This window comes from Pinus tabuliformis, chromosome J, assembly GCF_031772625.1.
Source record: "Pinus tabuliformis cultivar Carrire ecotype Pingquan chromosome J, CPIR1, whole genome shotgun sequence".
NCBI classification, from domain to species: Eukaryota; Viridiplantae; Streptophyta; class Pinopsida; order Pinales; family Pinaceae; genus Pinus; species Pinus tabuliformis.
Genome location: NC_142295.1, coordinates 1,479,751,788 through 1,479,771,727, shown reverse-complemented (window position 1 = coordinate 1,479,771,727; position 19,940 = coordinate 1,479,751,788). Strand labels below are relative to the sequence as shown.

The 19,940-nt window shown below is 36.0% G+C and overlaps 1 protein-coding gene across 1 annotated transcript in view; it reads left to right on the top strand.

Moving 5' to 3' along the window:
• Window positions 1-15,300: 15,300 nt before the first annotated feature.
• The window catches only part of LOC149232975 (2-alkenal reductase (NADP(+)-dependent)-like), a 280,994-nt gene continuing 276,354 nt past the window's right edge, over window positions 15,301-19,940 (top strand). Inside the window, exon 1 of the mRNA XM_089379619.1 lies at window positions 15,301-15,575. The gene's annotated coding sequence lies outside the window, so the exon portion shown is untranslated. The remainder of the gene's footprint in view (window positions 15,576-19,940) is intronic.

Below are 19,940 nucleotides of genomic sequence, written 5' to 3'. Positions count from 1 at the left end.
TATCTGGCTCGAGGATGAGGGCCAAGGAGAGGGCCACTATGACCATGAAGTAGGATATTCGATTGGAGGAGGATTAAAAATTTTCCATGAAATTGCAGGATTATAAACATGTTGAGAAACTTGCTTAAGAAAATAAGCATTATTCCAAGTATCAAATGATAAGGGGTTTTGTGTTATACCTGGTAGTCGATTTGATTCCTTACTTGATTTCCTGAGTACCTGCAGTAATCTTGGTAGTGATGGGCAACGTTCTATTGGATGATCCTCTTCACAAATTTTGCAAATTTTCAGGCTACTAAGTGGACACTTTCCAAGGAGGTGTTTCTTTCTATAGTTGGTGCAAAAGATAAGTGGTGGGTTTTCATCCTGCTCCCACTCTTCCTGCAAATCATCCAATTTCGAAATCAAAGATTTAATAATACCATTTTTATGTTTAATCAAAATATTAAAATTTTCAATTGTTAATTCTTCATTGGATGAATTGTATGTCTCCGTAGCAGCATAAAAATTCCTCATTTGAATGATTCCTCAAAATACCATTTTCCTGTTTTTAACAAGCCAACTGGTACATTTGTTAGCACATGAATGGTGTATATATATGTGTAGGGTGGGTGGGGGGTTCTTACAACATTAAATAAAATGAGAAACCTTAAAGCAACAGTGCAGAAAAGAAATAAATTCAAAGAACATAAAATTGCAAGAGAAACTAGGTGAAGGAAAAAAAACAAATGCGGCAGATCACCAAGGTCAATCCCCTGAGCGCCTCCCCGACAACGACGCCAAAATGTTGGGTGCATTATAGGGTCTATAAATGTACCAACATTTAATTTGTCAATCCAGATAGTTCATGAACTTCGAGACGCAGCACTGGAAATGCCAGAGAAAGCCCCTGGCAACCTGCAAAACAAATGCTAGTCTATCTTGTGTATTAATCTCATCAATAAATGAAATCCTGCACTAAAAGAGAATTCGAGAAAACACCAATCCAAACAATTAAATCATGCAGGAAATAAAAGGCAATTAACAATGCGAAAGGAAATTCTAATTACAAGTGAACAAAAGGGAAATCTGAACTAGAAATCAAGCAGTGCCGGCATAATAACAAAAAGATTGTAAATGCTGGAATAAATTCAAAAGCAATTCAAAACCATTCTGCTTGCACTAATTCTGCCTGCACTAATTTTGCTTGCACTAATTATACCTGCACTAATTTTGCTTGTACTAATTCTACTTGCAATAATTCTGCCTATTCTAATTCTATGTAAAGTTAATTAAGGAAGTTTACTATGTAAATAAACTTATGAAGGAAATTAAATTAATATGAATCTCGCCTTCCTTGTCCCTGAAAATAAATCATGGAGAATTGTCCAGAAGTTTAATGGAAAGTAAATATTATTGTTTTCAACATGACGCAATTTGCTTTCATTAATATTGGCTCCGTGGCATACAAGTAATATATGGTTTTTGTAAGCATAGTTTAAATGAATATGTCAGTACCTCAAAACCATAATCACTCACATCGTTTTCATGTTCTTGAATATAGATCAATGACAGCTCATCAACGCATAAGTGGATCTTGTAAATAAGAACAACTCGAGGGACACAATTTGATATGAAGAAATATCCCAAGTGTAAGCACAAATCTCAAGTACAGGAATAATTTCTTAATGTAGCAAATCAATGAAATTTGGAGTTGAAAGGAAAACATTACAACAAATTAAATAACATTGACTTGAAGAAGGAAAAGAGACTGAAAGTGTTACACAGTAAATAATAATCTAAATGCTAATTAGTTTAAGAACTGTAGAGCAGTGTCGAGCTGGTCTAGCAGCCAACCCAGCCAGCTCACACCCTCACTTAACCTGGTTCACACAGTAATTAGAATCATTAGATGCAATAAATGAATAGACAAAGCATGGATAAAAATTGCTTCAATTAATTCCTGAAAAAATCACAGTCTTTTACATCAAGCAGACAATGCTCAGCCCCAGCAAGACAAGAGGAGCGATCCACCAGTTATGAACTGTGTGAGGCTACATTGGGACAACTCCTCTTCTCTATGTGCCTTCCTCTCGTGCGCACTGTCCCTGGCTAGATCGATTTCCTTCCTTACTGTCTAATTAATTGACTGACTCCCACTCCAGGCAGTTTCTCAAACTTATATAAGCATTGATTTACAAATTGGGGCTTTTCAACAGCTAATTAAAAAAACACAAGAGGCAGAACATCGATCATAACAATTTTCTGTGAATAACATTAGTTTGCCACAGAATTTTGAAACAGGGAAAATTCTGGTGAATCGTTTCTCTTTTCCTTGAATGGTGATGTTGCTGGACTCCACGTAGGATGGGCGCAATGCTGTCTCATAACCACTTGGTGTAGATGTGGACATGGCATTGCGTTGACTCCAGCGTTGATGTGGCTGCCATTCTATTCTAAACTTTCAGGTAATCTGTTGTTAGACATGGTTCGGGGAATAGCTTGGTTTCTCTGTGGTAGTTTCGGTGAAGCGAATTCAGGAGGAACCATAGGCACATTAGCTAGATAGCAGCCTGATGCGGGAGATGCATGTTCTGTGGGTCGTGATGGGCACAAGGCTAGAAAGACAAGATATCGAAAGGGGAAAATTTATCTTCAGGCCAATGATTGCCAACTTCAATCCTAGATAAACGTTGTGCTTCACTAAGCCTTTGCCCGAGGCCAGAGTTCTCTGTTTGCACAGTTAAAAGTGTGGCTTCCGAGTCCTCTTTCTCTGCTTTTAATGTTGCTATATTCCATTGTCTTGTTTCATCATTCCTTTGATGTAGCAACTCTAAATTTGATTTGTCCATAAGGATTTCCCTAACTTTGCTTTCTTGCACCACAACTTCAGCGTCTGGACACCCGATACCATCCAATGTTGGCACAACTCCCAAAACTAAACCCAACACTCCATTAGTGACAGTTGAAGAACCTATATCAACATCTACCTCTAGGTACTTTTTCCCACGGTAATAATTACAATCAACTGCCTTGCCCAAAATACAAGGTGTACTCCCAACACTCTGCCTGACAATCCAGGAACCCTTTGGAACAGATGGAATAAGCTTCAGCCTGCTATTCCTAAATTCATCATCGCTATCTACAAAACGCTGCAATAGTGACCTCGGCAGCAACTACTTCGATATGAAATATATGACCATGCTATAGTGTGTCGAGCCGGGTACTTGGAGGTTTATAACCAGTGAAAATAGTCCCTTTTCTGCAGCAATCCATAATGTGCAGAGATAGCAGAAATATTATCATAGGATTGCCAATAACATTTGCCACAATTCGAGCCCCATGAACTGGAGGGTTTGAGTACAGGTACAACTTCAAACATGATGATATCAATGTAAGAGTTTGCATGGACAAGTGCAAATCCATTGCCAGTAAAATACTTAGTCACATCACTGCCTTCATGAATAGACATAAGATCAGGTTTGAGTTCAGCATAGTGCAGGAAGCCATAAAATGGTGCAGGAAGGTAAATGCAATGGTGCAGGCACGTAAATGCACTAGTGCAAGCACATCCCAAAGTATAATCAAACTGGTTTTAATCCTGCAACATACAAACCTTAATTAAACTCTCATTAATGCTATTTTAATCCTGTTAAAACAAAGAAGTAACAAATACTCTTCGAAAATACTCATTTATCCAATCGAAAGCATGAGAGAAATAAATAAAAATAAGACAAAACTGAGACCCAACAAACCCTTCTTGGGGATATATCAATGTATATGAGTCTACAAAATGTCTAGATGTCCCTCCAACAACAAGCACTTTCCATCCTCTTCAAGTCAGCCTCCAAATGAATAAATTAAACTCTTGTCGGATCACAGTTAAAGGGACACATCCCTTCAATAGATCATGTCAGTTTTTTTATGGAGTCCAACTACTATATATACACGACTAGTCTCTTCGCATTCATTCACACAAAATTCAGATATCTTCTCTGGGTTTTTCGGTGATGATGAACAATGAAACATCTCTGTGATTTGGATGTGAGAATAGAACTTGGTATAAGAGGCAGAGGAAGAGTTTGGGTGTCTAAGGGAATTCAGATCCCTCTACAATTTGTATTTTAGTGGCAGTGAAGAAGATGAGACAGTTCATAGTGCACCATAGTCACACATTTCGGTACTATGAAGGTCATGACAATGAGAAGAAGATCTTGAGGGTAGTGATGATAAGGTCTTGATAAGACAATGATGTGAATACAATGTCTTGATGCAAAGAATGTCGATGCAAAGGAAGAACCAAGAAGAAGAAAAGGCAATCAAGAGAAGCAATGTCTTAGTCTTAGAGTGGCCAATAGGTCAAGGGCCTTGGTCTTGGTGTTTGTCAATTGGAATCTATATAAGAATAATTTGTGTGGGTTTTCCTCTCAAAGAGTGAGAGGTTTTGGCCCTAGCTTATAGCCTACATGTTGCGTCTCTTGTTTATTTATGTTCATGCATTGGTTACTGTTTGATGAAGAAGAACATTAATAACCTAACATGGAGAAGATCCTAATATAAACAAGTAAAAACAATTCACAAATAGTCATTAATATAAGAGAAATCACCTAATGTTAATGCCCTAGATTTCTCAACAACATGAACACCAGAAAGCATAAACATCATTCCGGATTAGAGGACAAGATGGGAGCAAGGTCCCTGGCACTTGATTCGGGAGGTGCATCGATGTTCAAATCACATTGTATGTGTCCTTCCACATGTGCCAACCTTGTGTCCATCCTATCCAATGTAAAGCATTTGTTCCTGAACATCCTCTTGATGTCCTTCAAAGAAGCGAACACATTATATTGTTCCACTTGTTTTTCCTTAAGGACCATGTTGAGCAGCATCTTCATCTGCTAGTGAATGGATATTGAGTTTAAGTATTTCTTTTTTCATCCCCTGGTATGACAAAAATCCATAACCCAAAGAGAAACCTCATGAAAAATCTTAGATTATAAATGGGACTATCTTTCTACCCCTACATGTTTTTCTAGTTTTATGATTTCCCTTCGTGTATTCATAGGAAAAATGTTAAAATAGGTGGAAGTAGAGTCTTCAGATAAGAACATGGCCCTTCATTGGCCTCACGGAGCTTCTCGCACCCCCCTCCTGCAACACATTCGTTGTCTAGGAGGCATGGCTACTAAATGGGGTCACACCTGTAGCAATAGGTGAAGTTTCCACAACCTGGAAAGGAGCAAGAGAATATACCAAACGATGCACTAGTGGGAACTAGAACACAAAAAATAGAATTGTTAGTATATACCACATATATGATACCAAATTGTGTGAGAGAGCCCCATGCTCAAAAAACACAGAGCCCTCTTCACTTAGAATAGAAACCCTCATCCCTAGAAAATTCAACTAGGTACAAAAACACAAACCAACTAGAAGACCAATATTACCAAATTTGCATAGACCCAGATTAGGCAAGGAGGGTGAGAGAGACTTAATCCAATTGCATTGACTCGTCATGAGAGACCATAGGATAAAAATGTGGCAAGGCATGTAAAATCCTAGAAAAACCCCTAATTCGCTTAGACACCAAACAACCATAACCAGAATGAAAATTAACCAGACATACTCTCACCATTAACCCAACAATAATTCCTAACAAATAACCAAAGACCGTAATTGAGAAACCAGACAGAGCTAAAATTATATAATTCAAGAGTGAGAGAAAAAAAATTGACCACCTCGCTTGAGCTGCAAGATACGAACCTCTACTGGCTGGTGCATGCAATATTCGGAGCCCACTAAGAGAATTTAACATGCACGTGAAAAAACCCTCCCACCACTACTTCACCAACACCATGCAATTCATAGACCACTCCTATTTAGGACACAACACCCAAATAAATGATGACTTAGAAACAATAAACTCTCAACCTTCCACCAGTAGCAGGGAGGTCAGATCCTCAACCTTGCCTCTGCTCGAGGCCTCCACCCAAAAATCATGAATGGCGACAAGTTGCAAGGATAAATATCCATAAATGGTTAGATACGGGTCTGTGTTGGTTGATGTAGCTCGGGCATGTGTTTTAGCCTCAAGTGGTGTCAGTGAGGCTAGGAACACAAGAGCAAACAATATCTCCAAGCCCAAGTTATTCTTTTGAATGTAAGCGTCTTAATTAAATTAATTAATCAATTTTAATTATTTTCCTAAGTTTCAACTTGAGTAAATAGAGTAATCAATTAGTAATAATTGAGATATTGTTTATTTTCCTCTAGAGGCTTCTAGTAAAGTTTCTAACTGATCTTAGCCATTGATTATATTATTTTAGATCTAGATCTTGATAGTTCATTTCTCAACGAGATATTATAAAGGAAATGAATGGGTAACTTTGGAGATTAGAATAAGGGAATTTATTGCCGTGAAGATGATACAATGATAGCGTGAGGATTGACACCAGTGAGGGTTTCAACAACAATTGAAGGAGTAAATATTTTCATAGTTTTATTTCATCTGTATTCTTCCAGGTTTTTATATCTGGAGGAGGAAGTCTCCCAGAGTTTTTCTACAGACAGGGAGGCTGAGTTATTGAGGTCACGAGGGTTCAAGGAGAGGTTGTGTTTTCTCTGTGGAAGTCAAGATTCCTTGTGGAGGTCGGGATTGCTAGGAGGAGGTTGTACAGATTTCCAAGAGGGCCATATGATTTTACAATAGATCCAAGAGGTTAAATCCCATCAAGGTTGTGAGCATTAGAGAGCCATAGGATTGACATGTGTGAGGTCGTATTTTCCAGGAGAGGTCATGTCAGTTTACAGAGGGAGGTTGTAAGCCTTCTAGTGGTAAGATTGACTTGTGGAGGTGAAGATATACTTTTCCAAAGATTTTTCGTGGTTTGGAAAGTAGTTGTAATATTTATCAATTATAGAATTTGCTAAAGATAATAATAAAACCCTTGGATTTGAAGAATTTGGTTTCCCTTCGGCGTTTTTCTAAGGACATTTTGTCTAAAAATATTGTGTCCATTTTTGTGATTGGTTTTCTTAGTTTTATTATGAAAGCTTCCGTGGTTTATTTAATTGGTGAAATTTGCAATTGTGTTTTATTCGTTAATTGCAATAAATGAATTGTTGGGACAAATAATCTATTTAAAGATAGGAGAACAACAATAATATTAACTGCAACTATAATTTTCACTTGGTATCAGAGCAGATCTAAAGCGTAGGGTTTCACTAGAGTATATCAACGCGGAATTTTGGAAGAGGAAACCAAGGGTTTAATATGCAGATTGATTTCCAGAATTTCTTGGAGGAATTTATTTTCTCTCGAGTGCTTCAGTAATGGCTTCAACATGATTGAGGGTCAAGATAGGTTGGATGGTGCATATAACTTTGGTGTTTGGAATATATGGTGCCTTCTTATTTTAGAAGAGCATGGAATGAAGGAGTTTGTTACGAAACATATTGTTGTACCAATATATCCTATCATGTTGCATGAGTACCAGAAAGATGATGCCAGGGTCAGGCATATTATTCTAGATGGGGTCAAGGACCACATAGTTCCACATTTAGTGGAAGAAGATATAACCAAGAAGATGTGGGATGACATCAACAAGATTTTCCAGGATAAAAATACGATTCAGAAAATGATCCTAAGAGAGAAGCTTAGAAGCATTAGGAAAAATAAGGGAGAAAGTGTTGTTAGTTATCTCACATGCATCAATACAGTCAGAGATGAGCTAGTAGCCATTGGAGAGAAGTTCGATGACGAAGAGCTTGTGAGAAAAAAATTGAATGGTTTTCATAAGAAATGGGATGTATTCATGCAAGTGGTTAGTGGAAGATCTGATTTTCCTAGTTGGGAATGCTTGTGGAATGACTTCACATAGGAGGAGCTTCAACTAAGCCTTGTGCAAGGAAACAATGGCACTAGTATCAGTTTTGAGCAGAAAGGAGATGACAACAAGAATGTTGCTCTTGTGAACAAGGGAAAAGCGAAGAAAGGATCAAACAAAGATTCCAACTCCATGTAGGAAAAGAAGAACGACATGTCAAAGATCAAATGTTATGGCTATCATGAGTTTGGCCATTACCACATGAATTGTCCACATAAGAAGAAAAGTGAGAAGCAGTCAACGACAGTTGCAGATGAGATTTCTATATGGATGGAGGATGGGTTTGTAATCATCACTTGTAGCAATAGTCTAGGGGAGTTGTGGTAGAGTGAAATGGGCCATGAGGCAATAGGTGTTCCAGATGTGAGCACAGAGCATAACGATGTTAAACATAGAACACCTTCCTTGCTAAGAGGGAGTGTTGGTTGATGTAATTCGAACTCGTGTTCTAGCCTTAGGTGGTGTCAGTGATGGTAGGAACACAAGAGTAAAATATATCTCCAAGCCCAAGTTATTATTTTGAATGTAAATGTCTTAATTAAATAAATTAATCAACTTTAATTATTTTCCTAAGTTTTAACTTAGGGAAATAGATTAATTGTTTAGTAATAATTGAGACATGGTCAATTTTACTCTAGAGATTTCTAGCAGAGTTTCTAAGAGATCTTAGCCATCGATTAGATAATTTTAGATCTAGAAATTAGCCATTGATTTCTCAATGAGAGATTATGAAGGAAAATCGACGGGCAACTTTGGAGATCAAAATGAAAGAATTCATTGTAGTGAAGAGGGTGCAGTGATAGTGTGAGGATTAACACCAATGAGGGTTTCAGTAACAATTAGAGGAGTAAATATTTCCAACATTTTCTTTCATTAGTATTCTTTCATTTTCCAAGATCTATTGGATGAATTCTCCTCGAGTTTTTCTATAGATAGGGAGGTCGAGTTATTGAGGCCATGAAGGTTCCAGGAGAGGTTGAGTTCTCTCTGTGGAAGTTGAGATTCCTTGTGGAGACTGAGATTTCCAGAAGGAGGCCATACAGATTTCCAGGAGGGTCATACGAGTTGCCAGCAAAGTCGAGAGGTTAAATTTCGTCCAAGTTGTGAGCATCAGAGATCTAGAGGAACCACATGTGTGAGGTCATGTCAGGTTGCAAAGGGAGGTCACAAGTCTTTATTGGTCAGCTCGACCTATGAAGGTGAAGATATATTTTTCCGGAGCTTTGTCGTGGTTTGGCAAGAAGTTGTAATATTTATCAATTGCATAATTTATTGAAGATAATAATAAAATCCTCAAATATGAAGAATTGGTTTTCCCTTCGAGGTTTTTCCAAGGACATTTTTTTCTGAAAATATTGTGTCCATTTTTGTGAGTGGCTCTCTCAATTTTCTTATCAAAGTTTCTGTAGTTTATTTAAGGGGTGAAATTTGCAGTTGTGTTTATTCGTTATTTGCAGTAAATAATTTGTTAGTATAAATAATATGTTTAAAGACATAAGAATAATAAGAGGATTAACTGCAACTAGAAATTTCACATTCGGCATGCAGATGCATGTTGGGGGCAGGCCATGCCCCCTACTCATAAAAATCACATCGTGTCGCAAGGTGGCGAACTCAGCCCCAATGCACCCTCTTGAACATTGTGTACACCCCCATCATGGATTTTCTATGGATAACATTTTGCTATAATGGAAGGAGGGCATAAATTTTCATTCTAGTTGTACCCTACATCTATTTTATAAAAACCAAGGAATATCTATAAATATTGATCTCAAAGGTATGCAGAAAATTAATTAACGACAATAATAATTTAAGAGAAAATAGTTCAACGAAATTGGTTGATGAATTTCCAATATTACAAGAGAAGGAGACGAAAATGAGAATATATGAAATAAATAAATCCCCATGAGCCACCCAAAGAAGAGTTTTGTTGTAATGCTTTGTCAAAAAAATCTCATGGTTTGTCTATAACAATTTCAACTTAGGATTTGTTCTGAATTCATAAACAATATTGATATGTGGGAAGAGAATTCTAGACGACTAGACTCTTTATTGCCATTCTAATATAGAATTAGCCTTAATTTTAAAAAATTAAAAAAATTAATATATATAAGGAGAAAATAATTAATTTATAAAATTTATAGATTGAACAATTTATATATGTTTTTATTTTAATATTTTTTTATTGAAAATTATTTATTCAAAATATTAAAAAAAAAATTAATAAAATTTAAAACATAGAAAACAGAAGTATTAAGAAGAAAACAAAAGACGAGGATTAATTAAGAAGTATTAAGAAGAAAAGAAGAGTTTTATGGATTAAATGAATTTGGTGTGGATATTGATTTCACGCCATCCATCCATATGTATATTCTTTTTATTTTTATTTTTTTAAGTAATATATATATATATATATATATATATATATATATATATATATATATATAAAGTCAATTTTTTCTTTTAATTTTTAAACAAATAACATTGTGGAGAGATTCTTTTGTAGGAAAACTAAGGCTTCACTCTTATCAAATTTGTTGGCCATCAAGTACAAACAAAATAACTTTGATAACAACTTTACAAAACTGTGATACCACATATCAATGGCCCAAAACCGTGCAAAAGTAGAATATAGCCCATTTGCCTCATGTGAACATTATTAGGATCTTAAGTAGCATTACCACCCTTACCAAGGCGGTGGAAAGCATCATGAACATGTGATTCCATTTGTACCATGTGACCCTAGAAGCTATCCATCCGATCCTAAAGCCTCTTTTGGCCTCTACAAAGGGAGTCATGAAGGTCAAGGATATGTCACTGATTATGTTGAATATCATTGAGGAAAGTGATAACTTCATTCCAATCATTGTGGTGATCTTGTGCCTATTGATCAACCGTCGCTTGAACAAGACGTATTTGGGATCTTGGGAGTCAAAAGGGGGTGGCAAGTCCACTCGCCCTGGGGAATCATTGAGCGACTGATACAATTAATATCCTTCTTTAGTAGGTGGAACCACTTAAGGCCTTTCCCCATGACCCCTTTGGCCCCCACCTCATCATGGTCTTCCTCTTTAGCGTTGGATCGACAAGCCTCGTAGAGATCTCCATAGCCCCAAGACAAATAAGCATCCCTCAGCAGTCCAGCCTAGCCTCTCTACTTGCGCGCACACCCCCTTCACAAGAGGGAAGTAGTCTTCCTCCGCACATTGGTGTCTGTAAGGAAAACATATGGATACAAGTGACCCCAATTCCTCTTTGCGATGCAACATAAATGGCTATAGCCGGCACCTGAATTAACCAAGGTCTAAAATTTTCAATACCCACTCCTCTAACAAGAAATCTCAATAAAGTCAGGTAAGCTCCAAATAAGGTCTCCGCATAGAAATTTCGCCACCCCTCCATGAGAGTGCGCCTAACAAGGCGACCCCCAACCCTTAAGGACACCAACATGCAAACCATCATTAAGAAGAGGGAGCTACAGGGCCACCTACTACTTAAACCTAAAAAGATGAGAAAGGACTCCTTCTAAGGAAATCCACAGAAGAGGCGTGGCCCATTTTCTGCCCACCCTGACTGCCAATTGGACCACACTAACTGAGAATACCATAAAACAACCACTACATATAACAAAAGGAATTGGATTCCCTGGTAAAACATGTGACCCATTGCTCTGTCACCCTTTGCAACCAGAAACCTAACTTCCAAGTGGAGATCCTCCCCAAAATTCTCTATTCTATGAACGAGGCGCATGGCGAGAACCAATTCCAGACATCACTTCGAACTTGGATCCCATATCACAATCCGAATTACTAAGGATTCCCATACTCCTCCCAAGGACCACCTGCTGCCCGCGAGAGAGCTCCCCCACTTAACTAGGAACATATTGGCTCTCCATAAAGGCCACCTGTAATTCCCAAGCAAACAGTTTCCACTACAGAATAAGCTCTCATTCAACAATTCCATAAAATGCATGCAAATGCCATTACCAACATAGTTATAACCCCAATTACATCCATAATATTCTCTTGTGGGCCTCTAACCTTGTTTGCCTAACACTTCTCTGTATCACGTCTGTTGCATAGGCACTTAATGCCCAAATCTGATGTAATATTACCCACACTTGTCATCCAAATAGAGAAATGTAAAATATAATATTAAAATTTGGAATGCAATATTATTATTAACAAATGTCATTATTATTTACATGAAGATATTTGCAAAGTACACATAAATGGGATATTTATCCATGATATTAAAGTTATGCATAACCACCATATCAAATATATGAGTTAAAGGTTAACTAACTATAGTATTAAATAAATAAGTTAAAAATTACTTAATTGATAATAATCAATTAATAGAATTATAATTTTAAAGAAAGGTTAATAATATATACATGTTGAAGTTGAAAAGATTATTATTAATAAATTATTAATAAAAAATAGTGTTTATATTAATTATTTATATTTGATTTAATTGCGAATATAATTAATTTTTAGTTTATTTATAATAATAGTTATATATATATATAGCTTTAAGGGTTAGTTTAATTGGTTGAGTTTTTATTGTTAAAGTACGTTTGTATTGAGAGGTCAAGGGTTCATATCTCTCAACACTCTCGGGGTTAGGTTCCATGGTTGAGTTGATAGGAAGTGATCCCTTTGGGTGGATCTGCCTAGTACAAATATTCCATTGACGTAGAAGTCACCAATCTCTTAATATTCCATTGACGCAGAAGTCACCGATCTCCTACGTCCGTGGACCACATATTAAAAAATGAAAGAAAAGAAGTTACATATATATGATTATTAATGAGAAATTGAATATATATTAATATTGTTTATATTTTATAGTTGTTTGGGGAAAATTCTTTTGGAAAATGCATGAAAATGTAAGGTAAATGTGAATACAAGGTTTCATGTTCAAATCCATTATTGCTTACCCATGAATGAATGTTGGGGGTGGTTAGGTTCACCCATGGGTTATAGTGGTAGCATTGTACTATGGGGTTGTTCACCTAGGGGTTATAGTGGTATTACATTTAGGGGTTATAGTGGTAATGGTCAGAATCGACCCCACGACAGATCACATATAAAAAAAGAAAGAAAGAAAAGAAGTTACATATATATGATTATTAATGAGAAATTGAATATGTATTAATATTGTTTATATTTTATAGTTGTTTGAGGAAAATTCTTTTGGCAAATGCATGAAAATGTAAAGTAAATGTGAATACAAGGTTCCATGTTCAAATCCACCTTTGCTTACCTATGTATGAATGTTGGGGGTGGTTGGGTTCACCCATGGGTTATAGTGGTAGCATTGTACTATGGTGTTGTTCACTAAGCGTTATAATGGTAGTGGCCAAAATCAACCCCACTTATGGGTTATAGTGGTAGCACTTAGGGCTTATAGTGGTAATGGTGAGAATCAACCCTATGTCAAGTGAGTATGAGATTGACCACGTTCCTTTAGACATAGAAATATTGTTTATATTAAATAATTGATGTCATTAAATTTAATTTATGACACATTCTAATTGTTTTAAGTTTTGGATGTTTTAGCTAATATTTGATAATATAATTTTTGGTAAATTTAGGTTTTTTCTTGTTTAACATGTGTTTTTGAGTGCATAAATTCAGACAAATTCCTATGAAAAAAATTAGATAGAAAACATTATTAGAAATGGACCAAAACATAAAAGAGTTAAACAATTGCTTAATTAATGTCCCTTCCAAAGTAGAAAAATGTTTTTTACAATTTAGATAAATGAAACCTGTAAATAATATTAACAAAATTATTAAAATAAAAAATGCAAATTATATATATATATATATATATATATATATATATATATATATTAATTATTAAATTTTATAGTTGCTTAGTTATTTTTGCAAATTATATATATATATATATATATTTTATTAAATTTTATAGTTGTCTAATTATTTTTTTTATTTTTTTGTTTTTTGGTTTGTTAGTTGTTATACAAACAAGTTTAATATTTATAACTTGATAAATCATAATCTAGTAGCATCTATGCGATCAAAATCACCATGGCATCACATGAGTCTAGATGTGCATAAACCCGAGCTCACCACTAGATTTGTATAGATGACTTTCTCAATATATAATACCTTAATAAAAAAACCTTGCTTTATATTTGATGAACCCACATATTCTCTCTCATATATATATATATATATATATATATATAATATTAAGTTGAGTCCATCTGAATTCAATCATCAATGTATATATATATATATATATATAATATTAAGTTGAGGCCATCTGAATTCAATCATCAATGAATATATTTGCTTTTGATCATAAAACTCTAAATTGGTTAGTTAATAATATTTGTTAAAAAAATAATTTAAAGATTATAAAATAGAATTATTTTATTTATCCTATCTATAATATTAGATAATGGAAATAAAATTGTTTATGCTTGGCTAAGAGTTTGTCTTTCTCCAAAGTAAGTAAAATGGTTAATGGCTCTAGATCCAAAGGCATATGGCAAGAGTGAAAGTCTGCCCCTTATGGACCACCAAGGTGTCATTCCAGATGGTCTGGTTTTCCTTAAATAAAGGTGATGAGTTAGTCTCAAAGTTGATTGTCCTTACTGTTGGTTTCATAACTAAATTATGGTAGGATTTCCCACTATTTAAAAAAATATTAGACAATCTAAATCTTGACTATCCACATGAATAATGCATGTGTATATATAGATATATATATATATATGAATCATTGTGCCCTGCAATCACAGTAACTCACTCGGTAAAATACTAAAAATTATATATATAAATTTTGAATTTCATGGTTTACTTCATATAAGGGTGACTAATTAAATTATCTCAACGTCAAAACTTTTATCAATATTAATAGAATAAATTAAAATTATTTTTCCAACCATATTAAAAAAAATATTACAAAATTTTAGATCAATACTTCATACTTCTCTAATAAAATAGATTATTATAAAAATCCAAAAATATCAAATGATAAATGTATTTGTAAAATTGGCTAGATACGAATACTATATCTTTTTAACTTATTTTACTTTTAATTATAAAAAACACAATTTTATTCAATCCCCTCATAAAGTGAAAAGAGAATTGATGTGTTTCAGAGCTAAACCAATCTAGAATTAATATGAACCTTTAACCGGTTATTTAAACAAAAGATTTTTTCTATCTACAAATAACCCAGCAACACAACCCAATGAAAAAATAAAAGCGGCTAGTTAATAACAATTAAGAGGTTCCTTTAAATCGAATATTCACCAACCAGGACCATAATAGAAGTGGTCACACTACCTCTACTGTTAGAGAGATTTTCGCAGTTTGACATACATTCATTTATGAACCCAATTTCTCGGACCGAAAGAGTTGGCCAGACTTTAATTACAAGTTCTAACTGTTGTCATCGCGAACCTCCGCTATTAAACATCCAAAGTCACTCGATAGCACCCGAAAAAGATAGATTTTAGACACGTTCAATTTGTGAGGAAAATTTAAAAATATATATATTTATTGTCGTGCTAACGAATCCCACAGCACCCGCTAGGAATTTGTGAGGTGCCAAACATATCCTATCCTTCACGTCAACATATATATACTCTTTGTCGGTGTGCAATTTGAAATACCGAAGTGTAATTATTGTGTTGGCAAGCTTCAACTGCTCTGCGGATGTGTTAAGGTATGTCCTGCATGTTTTGTATTTGTTAAATATGTGAAAATGGTAGAGCAGAATTAAGATATATCGATCAACGTATTAGTTTAATCAGCTGTTAGATACTATGTGGGTCAAATTCCCTTTGATGAGACAGCAGAACTAGGTATTGTGGGTGTGTGTTTTAGTTTAATTAGTTATTATTTGGTGTTTCAGTCGAGTTCTACTTCCATGAATACGGGTATGCCATTAAACCTATGTCAACCCTGCATTTAGCAACTTATTTTTACCCACTGAACGAACCGTCACCATTAACAATTTAGTTTTACCCAACGTGCAAACCAGTGCCATTACAAGGAATTGCATTGTTGTCTTGATGCACGCCTACAAGGGAGGACTGTAGTTTAACGATGCTCTAGAAAGGCCCCAGGAAAGATGCAGGTCTTTTGCTGATGAGTCCAATTATGGCTGCATTGTCCCCATCAGCTTGACCAGCTGATGCAAAGCTTGTTATTACACTGTAGGGTAAATGATATTCATAAAATATGCCCAGATGAGAGTGTTCTCAATTCACCACAAGGGGTGAATTGAGCATAGTTGATCAATTCGCATCGGCAGTCTTTGCTGAGGTTAGTAGGGTTATACAGATTTGTGAGCCTGCCCTATATCTCTTCAGCCACTGATACCAAGTTGCCGCTGTTTACTGCCTTTCCTATCTTCATTTTCCGGCCTATGTTTAGTGGATTCCCATAAACTTGTTACCCCCTTCAAAAACCTCTTGAACTATTTGCTAGAAAAGCTAAATCTTCTCCAATTTTTGTGAATGAAATCTTCTTTCTTTTCTATTTTTTAAAGAAAAAATTGTAATTTTATTCAACCTTTAAACAGGAACAAAATTACATTTTGTGGATGTTTTACAAAATTACACTTTGTGGATGTTTTACAAAATTACACTTTGTAGATGTTGTTAAGCATTTGAGCGTATCGATCGTTCAACTGATGAATAATAAAAATAAAACTACAAAAAATTACATCAATTTGTTGGGGTTAATTGTGATAATAATCACTTAACTTCCCTTTTTTTCCTTTCTTTTTCTAGACTTTTTGCCAAACCCCATGTTTGGGGTCAGTTGTTACTATTGCCAATTGATTTTCAGTTGTTTGCAATGGAGTTTCTTTATCTGAATTCAAACTCTGAGATACATGGGTTCTCTTCATGCACCCCGTATCCTTTTCATTGAGTGATTCGTCTTTCTGCACCCCATGCCCTTTTCTATTACTTTGATCTCTACCAATTCAATGCCCTTCTAGATATTGGTTATGGTTTCTGGTTAGTTCACATCTCCTTCGGATGCTTGGATGCCTTGTGCTTGTGCATCCATATTTGCAGCATTCTCCATAGTCTCTTCTTCTTCTTTAAAAATGCGGGGATTGGGTACCCTCCATGCCTTTGGCTTATGGGCCCGACTCGTTTTTTTTGGGGTCTTTTTTACATGTGGGCATGTGTTCTGGAGATGTTTTGTTTGAAAACAAATTTGCATCTAAATGTCGTGTTCTCATAGTCTAATATTTGAGTCCACTGAAAATTTTCATATTTTAGTTGGATATGATTAGGTAGACCTTTGTTGAGGTCTATCTCTACACATATTTTGGAAAATGTGAATATACCTTTTTATGTTGTGTCAAAGTCCATCTTTTAAAATTTCCCAGAGTATTTCCAATATCCTCGAAGATATGATGGTGCCAGAAAGGAAGGGGGAGATTTGGTAATCTCACCCAAACCGACATTGTTGTAACCACCATGCGTGTAGCATCAAAATCATGAAACCATGGGCTAATGAAAAGCCTGACTCTACCCCAAAACCATGGCTCGTCGTTTATAACTTTCTCCAAGTCTTTTTATGTATCAAATTAAACTATGAAGAAACCCATTAAACTTCTATAGATGTCACAGTTGGGTGTCCAGGAAGTAAACACCCACTAATGTAAATCTTCAGACAACATCTAGAAATCATTGAACTTGCATATTAATGCCTTAGATTGAAGATTAACAAATAGCGATTTTACTTGTGTATGTTTTACTTCCGTGGATGGTGCTTGTTTCGCTTGTTCAACTATGTAAGGTCCTGATATTTTTTCGGTCTAATCAACATAAGTGACAACCTTTCCTTTCATTGCATCCTTGAATGAGACTCGTCCATTAGGGTTTTGGAGCTTGAAACTCCACCTTGCAGCCTCATATTTAGTATTATGGTGGAGTTCCTTGTAATGCCATAATCTTTTAGCTAAAGGGTGTCAGGTGTCTTGCAGTGATTTCCCCTCAAATATCAAACTTTGTAAGAATACCAATATACCTATTATTTTTTGTAGCATCGGGTGTGTTCTAGCCATGAAATTTGGTGGAGCGGCTAGAATACATATATATCCAAAACCCAGAAATAATTTTTGGAAATTCCACCTGGAGATGTATTAGCCTCTATTTAAATATTTCCTAAGTCTAAACTTACAGAATCTCGCTAAGTAATCAGAATTAATGAAGTGATCCAAAATGGAACTTAAACCTCTAAGTCTTCAAATATCGGAAACAAAGTATCGAAGCAAAAACACTAAGGAATGGCGGAAACCCAAGTGAAGCGGAAAATGACGTATTGTTGAATCAGAGGCGTCGGATTTGCCAATTCAATAGTCGGGATTGAATCAGAAATATCGCATCGGAGGTGGCCAGTGGAACATATCAGAGGCAGCCCATTGGGAAGTGCGATCAGCGATCTAGCGATTAAACGTGAGCCGTTGGATCGGGTGCGCAGATCCAACGGTGGATATCGCATTATCCAAGAGGACTTAATCGTAGGCCCAAAGACTATGCGATATGCCGGACCCGAAAGGAGTTATAGATTTGGGTGTAAATCATTTGAGTTCCAACTTAAAGCTTTTTCTTCAGGTTTTTCAATATATTTATTTGTAAATGGTATTTTGGACGGGCTTCAGGCAGTAAGTAGTTTTGGAGGAGCTCCGCCCGAATCCATACATTGGCCAACACGTAGCACGACGCAGGAGAGATAAAACCGTTCATTTCGGGTGGGTTTTCCCCGTCCAAGTGGGCCGCCCGAAATGGCCGTCAGTCGTTGGATTAACGAATCGTAGATCAACAGTGGAAAAAGCACGAGCTAGTTGGATGATTGGGTCGGATGCGAACCGTCAGATTGAAGGCAGATCAACGGTCAAAGGGGCTGTTGGCGGACGAGGCATGACAGCCATCCGATTCATATGTTTCGGGATTAGCGCCGGAGAAAGGCCGGACGGTTGGGACCACTCGTGCTCGCCGGTCCTTTCGTTCAAACTGTTTCTAATATAAACAAATTAGCTTCCACGCTTTAAGCGTTTTTGTAACAAAAACGTGTTATAAAACACGATGAACGTAGAAAAGTTAAAAACACAAGGGAACGGAGAGGTTGACAGAGCCCGAGAGGCAGAGAGCCAGGGAGTTGACCGTATAGAGGTGGAGAAAGCAAAGCAGAGCAGAACCAGAAGGGTTTGGAGAACCATCCAGGGTGTAACGACCTATTTATAGAAATAATATTGAATAAATTTTAATAAATAAATTATATTAATCAAAGTAATAAAATAATAAAAATAAACTAATAATAAAGTAATTTAATATAAGTCTAATATTTATATTAAAATAAAAATTAGAAAAAGGAAAGTTAATTAAAATCAATATATTTTGACACAACATGGGAAGGGTGTCGTGAGGAAAGGAAGCAGTGGGTGCTAGAGGAAGGACGACCACCGCTAAGAATTAGTTTATAAACCAAGAATGAGAGGAAGAGAAAAAAAAGGAGGGGAGAACTGAAGGAGGAAGAGGAGCAGAATCTGAAATTATCCACAGGAAGGAAGAGCGCGGATTGTTCTGAGGTTCTGGGCACGGGGGAATAGTGTACTTCGACTCAGAAGCTTACTGGATTGAGCAGTGAGGTTCTGCTCAGTTTGGCTGGGTGGTTTCAGTATTTTGGTAACCGTAAGAGAGCTGCAGAAGACATCAGCAACTGCAAGTACACAGAGAGTTGCAGAAGACATCAGCAACTGCAAGTACACAGGTAAGTACCTTCATTAAATTCTGCTAGTTAATTCTGTAAATAAAAGAAATTAGTTACAGGTTCATGAATCTACTTTAATGGCCCTTACAATCTGAAACTTTACATTTCTGGTTAAATATTTAAGAGCCTTACATTTGGTATCAGAGCCCGGTTTTCAAACCCTTGGAATCCTAAAGGCCCATTAAACAATACTCCCTGCCGCTGCCCTACTAATGAGAAAAGATATATATATTATAATTATATACAGTATTGATGACAGATGCACATGCATACTGTTTTATTTCGGGAAATAAAG